The following is a 16,101-nucleotide window of genomic DNA, read 5'->3' on the forward strand; positions in this document are numbered from 1 at the left end:
GTGGGTGTAGCGGAGTTAGGGTCAATTTGCATATTACTCTTTTATTAGATAGGATGGCATTTTATCTGTCCATTCATGTGCTGATGGACATTTGGATTGTTCCAAGCAGTTTATTAAGAATTAGCTTATGAGGTTATTATTCTCCCCATTTTCAGATGAAGAAATAGAAGCTGAGATAGATGAAAGAATTTGCAAGTAAGTGCTGAATTTGAATCCAGAGGCCTGAGTTAAAGAGCCTGAATGTTAACCATTATGCTCTGCTGTCCCTATGTTTTCTAGTGAGAGGCTCAGGTAACTAAATTCTGTACATCTAGGGGTGAGGAAATCGCCACAGATGGGTTTGGGAGGGGAGCACTTCATGGCAGTGGTGGCTCTGGCTCTAAGCCTTAGGGGAAGTGAAAGATTTAAATAAACAGTGTGCTGCCAGAGCTGAGGAGTAAAAGGGCGGGGACAGGATTTGCTTTGGGAGAAGGTTATGTAAGTGCCTGCAAGACCAGCCATTTTCCACAAGGGAGATGATGTGCCAAGCAAAATACCTGCTGAAAATGTAAGGCAAGCAGCTGCCCACAGCCTGCTTATCAGGACACAGCCTGGTCAGGGCATGTCCTTAAACTCAGCCATTGGGTACAGCGATTAAAAGGGTTTTGAAAACTGAATATACATTTTCCCCAAAACCTGTAGTTCATTAAACTTTTAAAAACAAATGACATTTTAGGTGCCCTAGAAGGACTGGCTACTTAAAGAAACATATTTCTTTTTAATGTAGCATGGATTACAGGTTGTTTCTTCACTTTATATTTCACCGAATCATGTATTAGCACCATCTGGAGATAATCCCTCTTTTCACTGTTTTATCACCTCACGTAAGTCTTTCTGTTGAAGTCTGAGTGGGTGAGGACAGCATGAGCAGTTAAGAATTAACCTAGAGCCACTGGTGTTTAAATGGAAGCACTCTGAGACTTTAAGATTGTAAGCTCTTTGAAAGCAAAACCTTTGTCTCCTTTACCTGTGTGTCCCTTGGAGCCCAGCACAGAGTAGTCATCCAAAACTTTGAAAATATGGTCTCCTGGATGGCGTGGAACCTAAAGGCAGGGGCTGCATGGGGCGAAAGGGAAACAAGCCCCTGGTCTGGACGCTGTGACCACCAACAAATTTTCAAATGTTCTGGCATCAGTATCCTTACTTTAATAGTGGAAATCATAATGCTGTAATTAAGAATAAAGAAATCTGTTTATTTCTCTTTTCTATTTCAGCCCATAACTTTTCAGCTTAAATGTCCACCCACCTATTGAGAAACCCTTGCCCCAATCCAACACAGCTGGTGTTGTTTAGCCAAACTCACAGCTTGTAGTTCCTAAAGGGATAATACTTTGGCAATTGCGTAAAAAGAAGGTTAATGACTGACTAGTACTATCCCAAGTCTGCATATGATGAACTCAGCAAAGTCAGGCAAAATATTATGGGATAGGCCCTAGTCAGGTAGCATCATCCCAAAACGCCAAGGTTGGGGGTTTGATCCCCGACCAGGGCACAAGAAATGAAAGCATAAATAAGTGGAACAACAAATCAGTGTTTCTCTCTTTCTCCCTTCCTCTCTGTCTAAAATCAATAAATAAATGAGAAATGTTTTTAAATGTCATGGGATAGGGGACATGGAGAGCTCTTGTTTGATGGGTGTAGAGTTTCAGTTTGGGATGATGAAAAAGTTCTGAAGATGGATAGATAGATGGTTTCACCACAATATGAGTGTACTTAATGCACTTAAACATGGTTAACATGGTACATTTTAGCCCTGGCCAGTGTGGCTCAGTTGGTTTGGTGTTGTCCAGTGCACAGAAAGGTTGCTGGTTGACTCAGGGCACATACCCAGGTTGCAGGCTCAATCCCTAATAGGGGGTGTTTTGCTCTCACATAAATGTTTCTCTCTCTCTTCCCCACTCTCTAAAACTCAATTAAAGTATTTAAAAAATAAATGAAATAAAATGGTACATTTTATGCTGTCTTTTTAACGTAGTAAAAGTTACTTTAGCCTGGCTGGTGTAAGTCAGTGATTGAGCATCGACCTATGAACCAAGAGGTCATGGTTTGATTCCCATGGTTTGATTGCCTGAGTTGTGAGCTCATCCCTGGTAGGAGGTGTGCAGGAAGCAGCCAATCAATGACTCTCTCTCATTGATGTTTCTCTCTCTCTCTCTCTCTCTGAAATAAATTTTTAAAAAATACTTTAGGATGCCCATAATAATATTATATTTTCTGAATTCTTTGGGGTCATAATCAGGATTACAAATATAACATTTTAGGTTTTAAAAACTTTATCAAGGGTATTTTATAAGCTGATTGGCAGCTTATGACAACAGCTCAAAAAGATGAAATGGGAGCTTTTGCAAAATCGGCTGGTTGGCACCTGTTACTGCAAAGCAACGTGAGGGTGGATTTGGCTTGTGCCCAAAGCCTGCCCTGCCCCAAAGCATCCAATTCTAAGGAACCTTCACCAGTGCCTGAGATTTATGAGCCTGAAGAAAACGATGCAGTTTGGCCAGGTATGGCCCAGGGGTTGAGCATCAACCTATAAACCAGGAGATCACGGTTTCATTCCTGGTGAGGGTACATACCTCGGTTGTGGGCTCCATCCCCAGTGGGGGGCGTGTGGGAGGCAGTTGATCAATGATTCTTTCTCATTCTTGATGTTTCTCTCTCTCTCTCTTTTTCCCTTCCTCTCTGAAATCAATAAAAATATTTTTTTAAGAGAAGAAAAAGAAAAACTATGCAACCTTCCAAATGTCATCGGCCGAGACACTCCACATGAAGACTGTCTCTCCTCTCCCTTCCTCCATGGATCTGCTTATTCAGAACAGCCCTGATTCTTCCACCAGACCCAGAGCAATACTACCCACTTCTGTAGAACAGAACAAAGAGGAAGAAGGAGGCCAAGAAACGGGAGCTCAGAACTGTCTTCTCACAGACCCAGCTCTGTGTACTCAGTGGGAGATTTTAGAGACAGAAATGTCTCAGCCTCACTCTGGCTGGTTGGGTGTTGCCCCATACACAGAAAGGTTGCCTGTTTGATTCCTGGTCAGAGCACATGCCCGGGTTGCAGGCTTGATCTCTGGTAAAAGGCGTATAGGAGGCAGCTTGCTTTTACGTCTATGCTTCTCTCTCTCTCTTCATCTCTCTTTAAATTAAATAAAAATATATATATTTTTAAATACAGTAGTTCCTCAGGTTACATCAAAGATCTGTTCCTACTGTGCAATGTAGGGATTTTCGCTGTAAGTTAGAACCCACCTACCTGAGCACCTATGTCACTCACGTGGAGCACATGCACAGCAGTAATGAAGTGAAACAGTAAAAAAAAAATTTAAAAGAAAGATAACAATTTCTGACCTTTACTTGTGGTAAAGAAATAATAAAAAACATAAAGCACATATGTACATACGTCGAAATGACCAAACTTTATATATATATATATATAAATGGGGGATGGCGACGTAACCACGAAACGATGTACTTCAAGTCCGTCGTAACCCGACTGCCTGTAAATGACTCAGACTTCCTTAGGCAGCGGCCATGGTGGGACAAGAGGATCCTGTGAGTGGGAAATTCACCGGGACTGGGCGAACCGGGAGTATGTTGAAATCATCACCGGCAGCATCAAGAAAATTGCGGACTTTCTCAACTCGTTCGATATGTCTTGTAGTTCAAGACTCGCAACACTAAATGAGAAATTGACAGCCCTTGAGCGGAGAACAGAGTACATTGAAGCAAGGGTGAAACAAGGTGAGACCCTCACCTAGAACTGGGCCAGACTGCTGCTGGGAAGTTGCTTTAGAGAACACAGGCCTACGTGGGAAAGGTCCCAGCAGCCTTCACTCCTTCCTCTCCTTAAAGAGCAACAGGGCTTATTCTTGTTTTTCTTTCTTCAAAAATGTGGCCTTTGGGCTCTGCCATGTTCATCCGGCGGTGTGATATGACATGTGGGGACAAGTCCAGGGGAACTCTTGAAAACATTAGGCATTTTACCTTTTCAGTAACATTTTGTAGAACTACTTGTCAATGTACGCTCAGAGCCAAAAGCCTGGGCCTCTTTATTAAGGTCCTCCCCACCTCTCTCTTTCTCTCTCTCTCTCAGATTTTCCTTACAGTTCTCATTGCCTCTGCATTGATTCTATAAACAATCTTTTCTCCTCCTTACCTTTGTTGGGAGGTAGCAGACAGTCCTGGCTGAGAGACTCATGCCCTGGCAAGGTGGCTGCCAGAGAATGTTGTTGCTAATCCGCCAGTTTTTTATCCTTCTGGGGAGGTCAAGGTCAGGTCCCCACTTGGCTTGAAGGGACATTTTCATATTTTTCTTTCTGTCACTTGGGGTGTTTGCCTCTGATATTTCCCTAATAAACTCCTCAACTTTAAAATAAATAAATAAATAAATGTCTCAGCCTCCAGCAGATGCAGCAACTTTCCAACATCCTGAACCTTAGCTACAAACAGATTAAGACCTGGTTCCAGAACCAGAGAATGAAATGCAAGAGGTGGCAGAAATACAACTGGCCAAAGAATAGCCACTGTGTGACTCAGACGAGCTCAGCAACCACAGAGTACGTGGGCCTCTCTTCCTGTCACCAGGGCGGCCCGGGGAACCTTTTGGAAACCTTTCAATGTGGAGCAACCCGGCCTGCAGTAACCTAACCTGGAGCCACCATTCCTGGAATAGCCCTTCTTGGACCCACCATTCCTGGAGTAGTAAGGCCTGGTGCCCCCAAGACTGCAATACCCAGGCTCAGATCAACCAGGCCTGGAACAATCAGTTCTGTAGTTGTGGAGGGGCATCCCTGCAGCCCCAGATCCGGTTCCAGCAAAATCCTGTCAGTGATTTGGAGCCACCTTGGATGTAATACTGCAAACCCGTAAGTATTGTAGTACCCGGCAAACCATGGATTTATTCCCAGATTACTCCATGAACATACAGCCTGACTCCATGAACATACAGCCATGAACACAGTGTGAGGATAGGTACACTTGATCTTAGCCAAAAGGTTGAGAAGCGATGACAATGAGTATGTTATTCAATCTCAATTTGGCCAGTGGCTGTATTACCTCTCCTAGGATTTTTCTACGCATCTCTCCTTGACATGCTGCATCTCATTATGCCTATTGTGCCTACTGGAGGGGTGGGGTGGGGGATATGACTGGAGACTAATCGAAGAGGTTTCTGTAGCCTTGCTGCTGTAGACAAATGATAAAGGATATCTCTGGCTATAGATGATTAGATATAATGCTATTTTGGATAACTCTAGGATCTAGAACCTTAACCTCAAGAATAGAAAGTAAAAGTACTTTTAAGTGTTATTCACATTTTCTGGGCTTGGTAGGCTTGTTAAAAACCTCAGTTCAGCCTAGGAGGTCACAATTCGATTCCCAGTCAGGGCACATGCCTGGGTTGTGGGCTCAATCCCCAGTGTGGGGCATGCAGGAGGGAGCTGATCAATGATTATCTCTCATCATTGATGTTTCTATCTCTCTCTTTCCCTCTCTCTCTCCTTTCCTCTCTGAAATCAATAAAAATATATGAAAAACAAACAAACAAAAACTCAGTTCAGGTGAACGGTTGAGCTGTAACATGCTTTGCTGATTTCCTCTGCCCTGTTGCTATTTTACTACATAACACTAATTTGTTTATTACCCAAGTATTTATAAAAGATATTTTTTTATTTTGCTGTATCATGGTAATAATACCAGTTTGGCCGGTTGGTTTATAAGTTTAAATACAAGTAAGTAAAACTTCTATTTTACCACTTAAAAAACAATGATGAAATGAGACTTTTCCTCTCTCAGTCTCTTTCCCTTCCCCCACCCTTCCATCCTCCTACTCCCTATGCCCTCCAATCTGATTGGGAAATAGTGAAATAAGGTTTTTAACACAGCAAAAGTGGACACTGAAAGGAAGCACACACAGCAGCCAGGAGGCAGTAATCGTCAGGGCGACAAAGGCTTGTGTGCAGTGAGCTGATGTAGGAATGTGACACCTGAGAGCATGGAATGAGGGATGAAAGTAGAAAGAGGGGAGAAAACCAACACAAGAATGCATTACCCCAAAAGCGACCAATTACTTTTGAGAATCATGAAATATGCCTCAAAATTATCCATTCAAGGGAAAGAGGGAAGCATTTACCCCTAGGTTTGTGTCCTCTTTTGGACAAAGGTTGCCACTTGGAGAGTTAACTTCTGTTTGGGTAGCCCGCCCCCAGGGGCATCCCCTGTGTCTGCATCAGAGAAGCTCTGGCAAAGGGAGAGGCTTTGGTCACGACAGCACAGCTGGAATAGGAGGCCCAGATGTCCCTGGGCCGTTTATTAGAGGCGTCTGAGACAATGTCTGCTCTTCTTATCCCAAGCAGTCCCCTGACCACAGTAAGCCTGGAGAGATGGGTTATTCTTTTTTTTTTTTTTTTTAATATATTTTATTGATTTTTTACAGAGAGGAAGGGGGAGGGATAGAGAGTTAGAAACATCGATGAGAGAGAAACATCGATCAGCTGCCTCCTGCACACCCCCCAATGGGGATGTGCCTGCAAGCAAGGTACATGCCCTCGACCGGAATCGAACCCGGGACTCTTCAGTCCGCAGGCCGACGTTCCATCCACTGGGCCAAACCGGTCCGGGCGAGAGATGGGTTATTCTAAGGGAGAGAGATCTCACTGAGGTAGACCCCCACTGCCTTCAGCTCCTATTATCCAGAACTTTCTTCTCCAAGAAAGTTCCCACATGCCAAAACTGGTTTGACTCAGTGGATAGAGCGTCGGCCTGTGGACTCAAGGGTCCCAGGTTCGATTCCGGTCAAGGGCATGTACCTTGGTTGCTTGCACATCCCCAGTAGGGGGTGTGCAAGAGGCAGCTGATTGGTGTTTCTCTCTCATCGATGTTTCTAACTCTCTATCCCTCTCTCTTCCTCTCTGTAAAAATCAATAAAATATATTTTAAAAAAAGAAAAAAAGAAGAAAAAAAAAAAGTCCCCACACTGGGGATCGAGCCCACAACCCAAGCACATGCCCTGACCTGGAATCGACCTCCTAGGCTGAACTGGGGTTTTTAACGAGCCTCCCAATCCCAGAAAATGTGAATAACCCTTAAAAGAACTTTTACTTTCTATTCTTGAGGTTAAGGTTCTAGATCCTAGAGTTATCCAAAATAGTATAACAGTTTAAACTCATCTCCTAAAGAATGTTTTAATAAACTAGAGGCCTGGTGCATGAAAGTGCCTGCACTCCAGGGGGTGGGGGTCCCTCAGCTGAGCCTGCGCCCTCTCCCAGTCCAGGACCCCTCAGGGGATGTCCACCTGCTGGCTTAGGGCCCCTCCCTGGGGGATCGGGTCTAAGCTGGCAGTCAGACATCCCTCTGGCAGCCTGGAACCATCAGGGGATGTCCAACTGACGGCATAGGCCCGCTCCCTGCCACAGTCAGACATCCTTAGCGCTGCCACGGAGGCAGGAGAGGCTCCCGCCACAGCCGCTGCACTCACAGCAGTCAGCCCAGCTTGTGGCTGAGCGGAGCTCCCCTGTGGGAGCGTACTGACCACCCAGGGGCAGCTCCTGTGTTGAGTGTCTGCCCCCAGGTGGTCAGTGCACGTCATAGCAACTGGTTGTTCCTGGTCGTTCTGCCCTTAGGGTCAATTTACATATTACCTTTTGAATATATAGGATGAGAAAGCAAAAAAAATCACAAGGATGGCACACTGTACATGCACATTTATATTAAAGACATTTATTGTGTTATCATGAAAATGAAGGAAATCACCCTGTTGAAAGATGTTTGCACCTTGGGATTATACCTTTTTTTGTGTAAGTGACAATATCCTTATGTAGCCAAGCCAGCATAGCTTAGTAGTTGAGTGTCAACCTATGAACCAGGAGGTCACAGTGTGGGGCCTGCAGGAGATAGCCAATTGATGATTCTCTCTCATCATTGATGTTTCTGTCTCTCTCTCCCTCTCCTTTCCTCTCTGAAATCAATAAAAATATTTTTAAAACATATATCCTTATGTAGAAAAAGGTAGGGGTAATCTGAAAAAGTTATGTAGTTAATATATATTTTATATATAATATTACTTTTATTAATTCCTGTTGGTTTTTTAAATTGTAAGAGTTAAGTAAATCAGTTCACATTTAAAAACTCATTTTAAGAGTTTTTATTAAGAACCTTGGCATTGACCTCATTTCAAGGTAATCATTACAAAAAATGACATTGGAGAACTTGGAGACTTCTATCATAAGAGAGTCATTTCAGAGATTTCAGTCAGAAAATAACAATATTGAGAGGTATCGGGCGAGGGATGATTTATCCAGTGAAGTAGGCACTTGCCCTTTGTACCTTAAATGCTTGTCCTTCCCAGGTACCTGACAGAGTCATATCAGCTGTCACTCCGTGGAACAAAGTTCATGTCCTATTTTAACTAAGTTTCTCTTCACAGTTTGTGTACTAAAACAAACACATGCACAAACATCAAAGCTACAAAATATGTGAAGCAAACACTGATAAACTGCAAGGAGAAACAGACATATCTGCAGGTACAGCTAGAAACTTCAACATCCCTCTCTCAACAATTGACAGAACAACGGGACAGAGAATCAGGAAGGATATAGAAGAACTCAACAAGACCATCATCCAAGATCTAATAAACATTTGTAGAACACACTTCTCAATAACAGAACATATATTCTTTCCAAGTACCCATGAAACATATGACACTATAACTATATCCTTTTTTTTTAAATTGAAATTACACACACACAAAAAAAAAAAACCAGTCAAAATAGAAATCAATAACAGAAAGTTAACAAGAACATCTTCAAACACTTGAAAACTAAGCAACATAGCTCTAAGTAATTCATAGGTCAGGAGAGAGAAACAAAATATACGTTGATTGAACTAAGATATCAAAATTTGTGGTACATAACTCAAACAGTGCTGAGAGGGAAATGTATAGCACCAAATTAGAATAAAGGAAAAGTCTCAAATCAATAATTTAGACTTCTACATAAAGAACCTTAAAAAGGGCCCTAGCTGGTTTGGCTCGGTGGAGAGTGTCAGCCTGCAGACTGAGGGGTCCCAGGTTTGATACCTGTCAAGGGCACATGCCCGGGTTGTCGGGCATGCAGGAGGGGGCATGTAGGAGGCAGCCAATCAATGATTCTCTCTCATCATTGATGTTTTTATCTCTCTCTCCCTCTCCCTTCCTTTCTGAAATCAATTGAAATACATATTTTTTAAAGTACCTAAAAAAGAATACATTACAATAAAGGAAAAGTCTCAAATCAGAGACTTCTGCATCAAGAGCCTAAGAAAAGAAGAGCAAAATAAGCAAGCAGAAAAAAAGACATAATAAAGATTAAAGCAGAAATCAATGACACTGAAAACAGAAAAGCAAAAAAGAAAAATCATGAAACAAAGAGCTGGTTCTTTTAAAAGATTAATAAAATTTACAAATATCTAGAAAGACTGACAAAGAAAAAAATAAAAGGCACAAATTACCAATATCAAGAATGAAACAGGAGATGTCATTACAGACTCCATAGACATCAGAGGGGTAATAAGGAACTAATTTGACAACTTAAATGAAATGGACCAATTCCTTAAAAAAAAAAGAGACTACCACAAATCAGTCAACATGAAATAAGACCATTTGAATAATTGTATAAGTATCAAGGAAATTGAATTTGTAATCTTAAAACTCCCTAAAATGAAATTGCCAGGTGCATACAGTTTCACTTGGAGAATTCTACCAAACAGTTAAAGAAGAATTAACACCAATTCTATGCAATCACTTCCAGAAAATAGAAGAGGCAGGAATATTTCCAAATTCATTTTAGAAAGTTAGTATTGTCCTCCTGATACCAAAACCAAATAAAGACAGTACAAAAAAAAGGAGGGGGGGATGCTCAAAACCAATATGTCTCATGAATATAGATGTGAAAACTTTAACAAAATATTAGCAAATCAAATTTAGCAAAGAATTATACAGCATGACTAAGTGGGGTTTATTCCAGGGATGCTAGATTGATTCAACATTCAAAATTCAATTAATGCAGTTCATCACATCAATAGGCTTAAGAAGAAAGATCATATGATCCTGTCAATAATGTAGAAAAAGCATTCGACAAAATCCAAAACCCTGTATATTATTCCATTGTGTAAATTGTATTTATCAATCAATTCTTGATGGGCAATGAGGTTCATAGAGTTGTTTTGGAGGTTGAGTAGTATATACTGAACTTCCACAAACTGAACATACACTAGTAACCAGCACTCAGGTCAAGAAACAGCCATAGTTGGTTTGGTTCAGTGGATAGAGCATCAGTCTGCACACTGAAGGGTCCCGGGTTCGATTCCAGTCAAGGGCACATGCCCGGGTTGCGGGCTCAATCCCCAGTGGGGGGCATGCAGGAGGTAGCTGATCAATGATTCTCTCTCATCATGGATATTTCCATCTCTCTCTCCCTCTCCCTTTCTCTATGAAATCAATAAAACAATAAAATTAAAAAAAACTTAAAAAACAAAACAAAACAGAAGCCTTCCTCCTGTTCCCCTCTAGTGACTGTGCCCCAAGAGTGACGGATATTTTTATTTCAAATAGTATTTAATGTTTAAACATAGTACCTGACTATTAATTGGTGTTATTGCAGTCAGAGGAGATCTCAAGTTATCTTTTTGTGTCAGGAAATCATTTGTGATCAATGAAAATAGACCCTCACTATTGAGAAGAGAAATCATTAGCACCTTGAAATCATTATACAAGGGTGGAGCTGGGATCTTGCTGAGAAGTCAATCACTTTAAGTCACTCAGAATAACTAAATAAATACTTGTTATCTAAAATGACGATTGATACTTTATTCTAAAAGATAAACATGCCACCCTGACCATCTCCTTGACATTGAACTATTCTGTTAAGAAACCAGGGGGCTCTCAGATAACAAAGCATTCTAACAATACACAAGCCTTTCATAATTGTGGCTTCTCTATTTTTTTTTCTGTTACTCTTTACCATTTCTCTCTCTCTCTTTGTCTAGAGAAAAGAATACTTGAATTTTTAAAATTTAGAATCCCACACACCTTGAGCATCCTCGTCTTTGGCTGTCCATATAAAAACGAGGCCTCTCGAGGCTCTGACTTTTATCTTCAAAGCCCAGTGTGTTACAAAAGACACTTGGCAGTTTGTTGAGCTCTATATTCAGATCAATTTGAACCATCTGCTTCACTTAGGATCTTTCTAAAAACAACCTTCAGATGCTTGTAATTATCGTGTTTATAATAAAAGATTTTAGCGGGGGGGGGGGAAATACATGTTTTGATCTGAGAAGATCCTGTGACATTTTAGACTATCTCAAATGTGAAGTCTTTCTATCTTCATTTCGTTCACAATAACACACCTTCTGGTTCAAAAAAATCTGGAAATGAGTTACGCAACACTTCTATTGTAGACACTTTTTTATTGAATATATCGGAGTGATATTGGTTAATAAAATTATATAGGTTTCAGGTATACAATTCTATAATACACCATCTGTATATTGTATTATGTGTTCACCACTCCTTCTATTACCATCTATTTCCCCTTTACCCTCTTCTACCTCCTCTCACCTCCCCCTTTCTTTCTTGTAATCACCATACTGTTGTTTGTGTCTATGAGTTTTTGTTTTTTTCTTTGCTTAATCCCTTTCACCCGAGATGACTTCAGTCAGATAGCATTGAAGGACTGCTGCTCCAGGATGAAGCAACTGTACACTCCTGTCTAGTCAAACAGACCCACCCTTGATAACCTCTGTCCCCAGACTTAACATGCCTTTCCCCTAGTTTCTTTGATGATTTAAAAAATAATTGTGGAAAAAGCATCCAATAGATTATTGACAGTAGTGGAGGGGAGTGATGGGGTTGTCAGGGAAGATGAACTACAGACATGTCCTGATGCAAAGCCCACATTTCCCTCCTGGTCACAGGCTGGGAAGAGTGTGATTAGCAGCTGAGAGCTCTCAATGAGGAAAGGGAAGAAATGTCCCAGGACAAAGGGCAGGGGAAGCAAGAGTAAATCAATTGCCCTAGCTGGTTTAGCTCAGTGGATAGAGCATCAGCCTATAGACTGAAGGGTCCCGGGTTCAATTCCGGTTAAGGGCACACACCCAGGTTGTGGGCTCAATCCCTAGTGAGGGGCGTGCAGAAGGCAGCCGATCAATGATTCTCTCTCATCATTGATGTTTCTATCTCTCTCTCCCTTCCTCTCTGAAATCAATAAAAAATATTTTTAAAAAAGAGTAGGTAAATCGATTGATCCTGTCTATTGATTATGTCTGTCCTCTCTTATTCCCAGTCATTTAATATACGGCTAATTATATTATTTGTTAGGTGATTAAAATTAACAGAAGAATATTTAACACTTTGCTAGAGGCAGGAGTTCCTTATGACTATATAAACTTTGGTTTAAAACTATGTATATAGATATATCCCAGAGATAGGATTGAGGTGCTGCTTGTCTATTTTCTCAATGGCAACAGAGCAACTATAAAAGTTTATAAGAATAAAAAGATTGTAAAGCAAAGGGTCTCTTCTTAAAGGTGGTATTTGGTCTATAATAGATGCCCTTTGAACAGGTGCTTAAAATTAATAGAATATGAAATAAGAGCTCACATGGTAACTTTTGGCTGCCTTCCTGGGTGTTCAAATAGGAAATGAAGTTAGATATTAATGTTTGGCCTCCTCTCTTGGTCAAGTAATAGGCCTTGCAGGTGAGCATGGGAGGGTGAAGCTGGCCAGCAGCCACAGATTTGGGGTCCAAAGCCTAAGTGTCAGTTGAGGTAACCTTGAGAAACAAAGCATACATAATATCAGTTGAAAGGCTTTAAACCGCAAGTAACAGCGTAGTGAGAAGTGATAGAGTAGTGGTTGTGTCTGGATTCTGAGCCAGATCTGGGTTCAAATCCTAGCTTTGTCAGTTAACTAGCTATATGACCTGAATGAGATATTTAAGCTCCCTGTATCTTAGTTTCCTTTTTCTTCCAAATGAAGGAAATTATAAACCTACAGGTTTGTTATAAGCCTTAACTAAATGAATTCATTTAAGGTACTTAAAAGAGTGCTCAGAACTCAGCTTGATATATGGCAACAAGTAATAGAATGCCCTACGCAAACAAACTTAAACATTTAAGAAATGTGTTATGTTTGTAACAGGAAGCCCAGATGGAGAGTGGGCGTCACCCTTGACTGACTGAGCAGCACAACATTGTCATCACCTCTGTTCTGCAATCCTGAATATTGCCTTCATTTTCAGGCTGGTAGAGATCGGCCACAGAAGCTCTAACCATCACATCAGAAATAGGATGTGTTTCTTTCGCTGGCCTTCTTTTAAAAGAAAAGGTTACCATTCCAGAGAAGTTCCTCCTCAGACTTTTTCTAACGTATTGGCCAGAATTGATCTATTGGCAAAGGGAATAAATGGGTTATCTTAGACGGATCAATTTCATCTCTGAGGCTGGGAGGTGAGGTCGGCTTCCCCTCACTGGTTGGAAGTGAATGCCCAAATGGTGTTTGGGTTCCATCAGGAACTCATCCTGAAGGCGGTGGGGGAATAGTAAAGAATGCTTACTGGATAGCCAACAAACAGTGACTACTACAATAGGGTGGACAAACAGCAAAAACTCGCTGCAGGGGCAATATAGTATGGCTCAAGAGAGTGCAAGAGGCAGAATCTGGAGAGTTCCATTTGAGATAATTTTACCTTCTGAGAGATGGCTGTTTAAAGACCATGGCTAAGGCCCTAACCGGTTTGGCTCAGTGGATAAAGAGCATGGCTAAGTCTGCAAATGGGGAGAAAACAGTGAAGTACCAACTACACTTAGTCCCTCTTAGTTCTTCTTTCATGGGTGAAAAGGAACCAGACGATCCTAAGATCACCTGGAAAGCTTTAGCCCATTAGGAGCATTATAAATAAGATGTATTGATGTCAAAAATTGTAAAGGGGTCTAACATTTTGCCCTACTTGCAAGCCAAGACATTAGTCCACCACTAATTTGTGGATGTTAGTGGAAGGATTGAGACTCCTGGATCAAAGGCAAAGGACTTTATTACTCACAGCAATAGCAGTAGCCAAAGCATGAACAGTTGTCCTGGTTCCCAAGCCCCAGATCCCAAAGTATGACACAAAAAGGGCCAGGTGACACCTGCACATATTAATGGGTTCCATCACAGAAGAGAAATCCTGAGCTTAAAGAACCCAAATACTTTATAAAGAAAAGTGAGTCTGCCTGCTCCTGTTGCAAAATAACCCTTGTCTTTATTTTACTAGACAATAAGCATGTCTATCTACACTGACTCGGATTCTGAAAAATTTTCCATGAGTATACTATTCCATTGGCCACTTTGATTAATCTGAACAATAGAGAGACCAAATCAGTTCTGTTTGTCTCACACAGCATTTAATTAAACTATTATCAATAGAACTCTAATCAGCAGGATAAGGTCAACCTGCAGTAGTGACCTCACCCATGCTCCCAGGGTGCTAGACCCAGGCAGTTGAACAAATCCCATATATCTTCAGGTTCCACCTTAGAATGTTGGGGGATTTTGCTTAAGATTCTATATTGATCTTTCTAATTGGCCTCAGACATTAAATCCAGATACAGCAGGATATATCTATCAGTGATTGCACAGGCTCTGTCTTGGGCCTCAAAGAGAAAGTCTAGGAAAATTCTCTCAAACATAACAACCTTGACCAGTGAGATATGGCAACTCAAGTCAGGGACTAATTTTGAACCACCTGCTCTAATTGGTGACTCCTGAGATAGGGCTAACTGCCCAGAAGGTGTGCATAAATAACAAGTCAATTATCTCTCTGTGAATCTCCCCCAAGGAACCAAGGATAGCTTCTTTCTGGAAAGAGTTTTGCAATTCTGAGGGCTACATGATCTACTTGTAGTGCTTCTCTGAACACTTGAAGATTTCTTATGATCCCTGCTAAGTTGGGAGTCACTGTATTTTCACAAGGAAGGAAAGTTAATGCCTGGGTTCCACAAAAGCAGTACGGTCCCAAGAGTGTGCATCATGCCCATGGAGAAGAAAGTGTTGTTTATAATTGTTGAGAGACCCTAGGTAGGACCTATATCATTTAGGGGAGATGTTGACAGTGTCTCCAACATGACCTCCTGGCCAGGTAAGCCTTAAAATTCCCAGCTCAGCTTAAATAGTTAAATTTTGTCTTGGCTTGTAGGACTGTCTGAGGGAAGTCAGTCCAACCTGTCTGGTTTGTCCACACCACCAGCTGGGTGGCTTTGTTCATTGAGGGAAGTGACTTGGTGATACTTATGAGAATGGGGGTGGGAAGATTGTGGGGTGTGTAGGAGTTGGAGCCATCACCTGCTGTTTCTGATTAACTTCTCAGTAAAGTTAGGGGACCTGGTGGTCAAATTAGAGTCAGAGCCAACTGGCGGAGGATCTGCAGCCAGTTAAATCCAGGGCACTTGCAATGGTTTGGGAAAATCTCACCAGAGTTTTTTTCCTTTGTGAGGAAGGGTCCAGGGGTGATTCTGAAAAACAAAGATCATTCAAACCTCTCTGAAGTGCTCTCATCCGAGGTGCTGTTCTTGTCTGCCCTCCATTGCTTGAAAATTGGTGCATCCAATTCCAGTACCTATATTTCACCTTTTTTTGCAGTCATCCCCTAAGCACACTCAGACATTTTATTAAGAAAAAAGGTGCAAGAGTGACTTGGATATTATTATAAAAGTTATAGAGACTCATTATGACCCCCACATTGGCTTGTGTGGGCTAACTGTGTGGGGATTTTGTGACCATATGCTCAACCAAGTGGCAATTATTCTTATGATCTAGGGCCATGTCAATCCAATGAGAGAATTCAGGCAGCAGAACCAGAATTAAGTTGAAATCTTCCAGGCTCCGTTTTGGCTGGGCTGTCATCTGGAAGGTCTACCAACCAGACTGGCCTTGGCATTATTTTAGGGGAGAGATAAACACCACCTACCCTTTTTTTCCTGATCATTACCCAGAAAGCAGCCAAAGGAAAATAATCTTTTTTCTGGGCCCAGTGTTTTCAGTGACTAAATGGCCTT

At 41.5% G+C, this 16,101-nt stretch overlaps 2 pseudogenes across 2 annotated transcripts; both read left to right on the plus strand.

Moving 5' to 3' along the window:
* Window positions 1-2,371: 2,371 nt before the first annotated feature.
* Window positions 2,372-4,990, plus strand: LOC307102791 (homeobox protein NANOG-like; annotated as a pseudogene). Its single transcript has 3 exons — window positions 2,372-2,518; window positions 2,758-3,019; window positions 4,441-4,990. The product of its transcript is annotated as a homeobox protein NANOG-like (transcript).
* On the plus strand, window positions 3,568-3,832 carry LOC307103622 (protein BRICK1-like; annotated as a pseudogene). The gene has a single exon. The product of its transcript is annotated as a protein BRICK1-like (transcript).
* Window positions 4,991-16,101: the final 11,111 nt, after the last annotated feature.

Source organism: Cnephaeus nilssonii, assembly GCF_951640355.1.
Source record: "Cnephaeus nilssonii genome assembly, chromosome: 7".
Classification (NCBI taxonomy): domain Eukaryota; kingdom Metazoa; phylum Chordata; class Mammalia; order Chiroptera; family Vespertilionidae; genus Cnephaeus; species Cnephaeus nilssonii.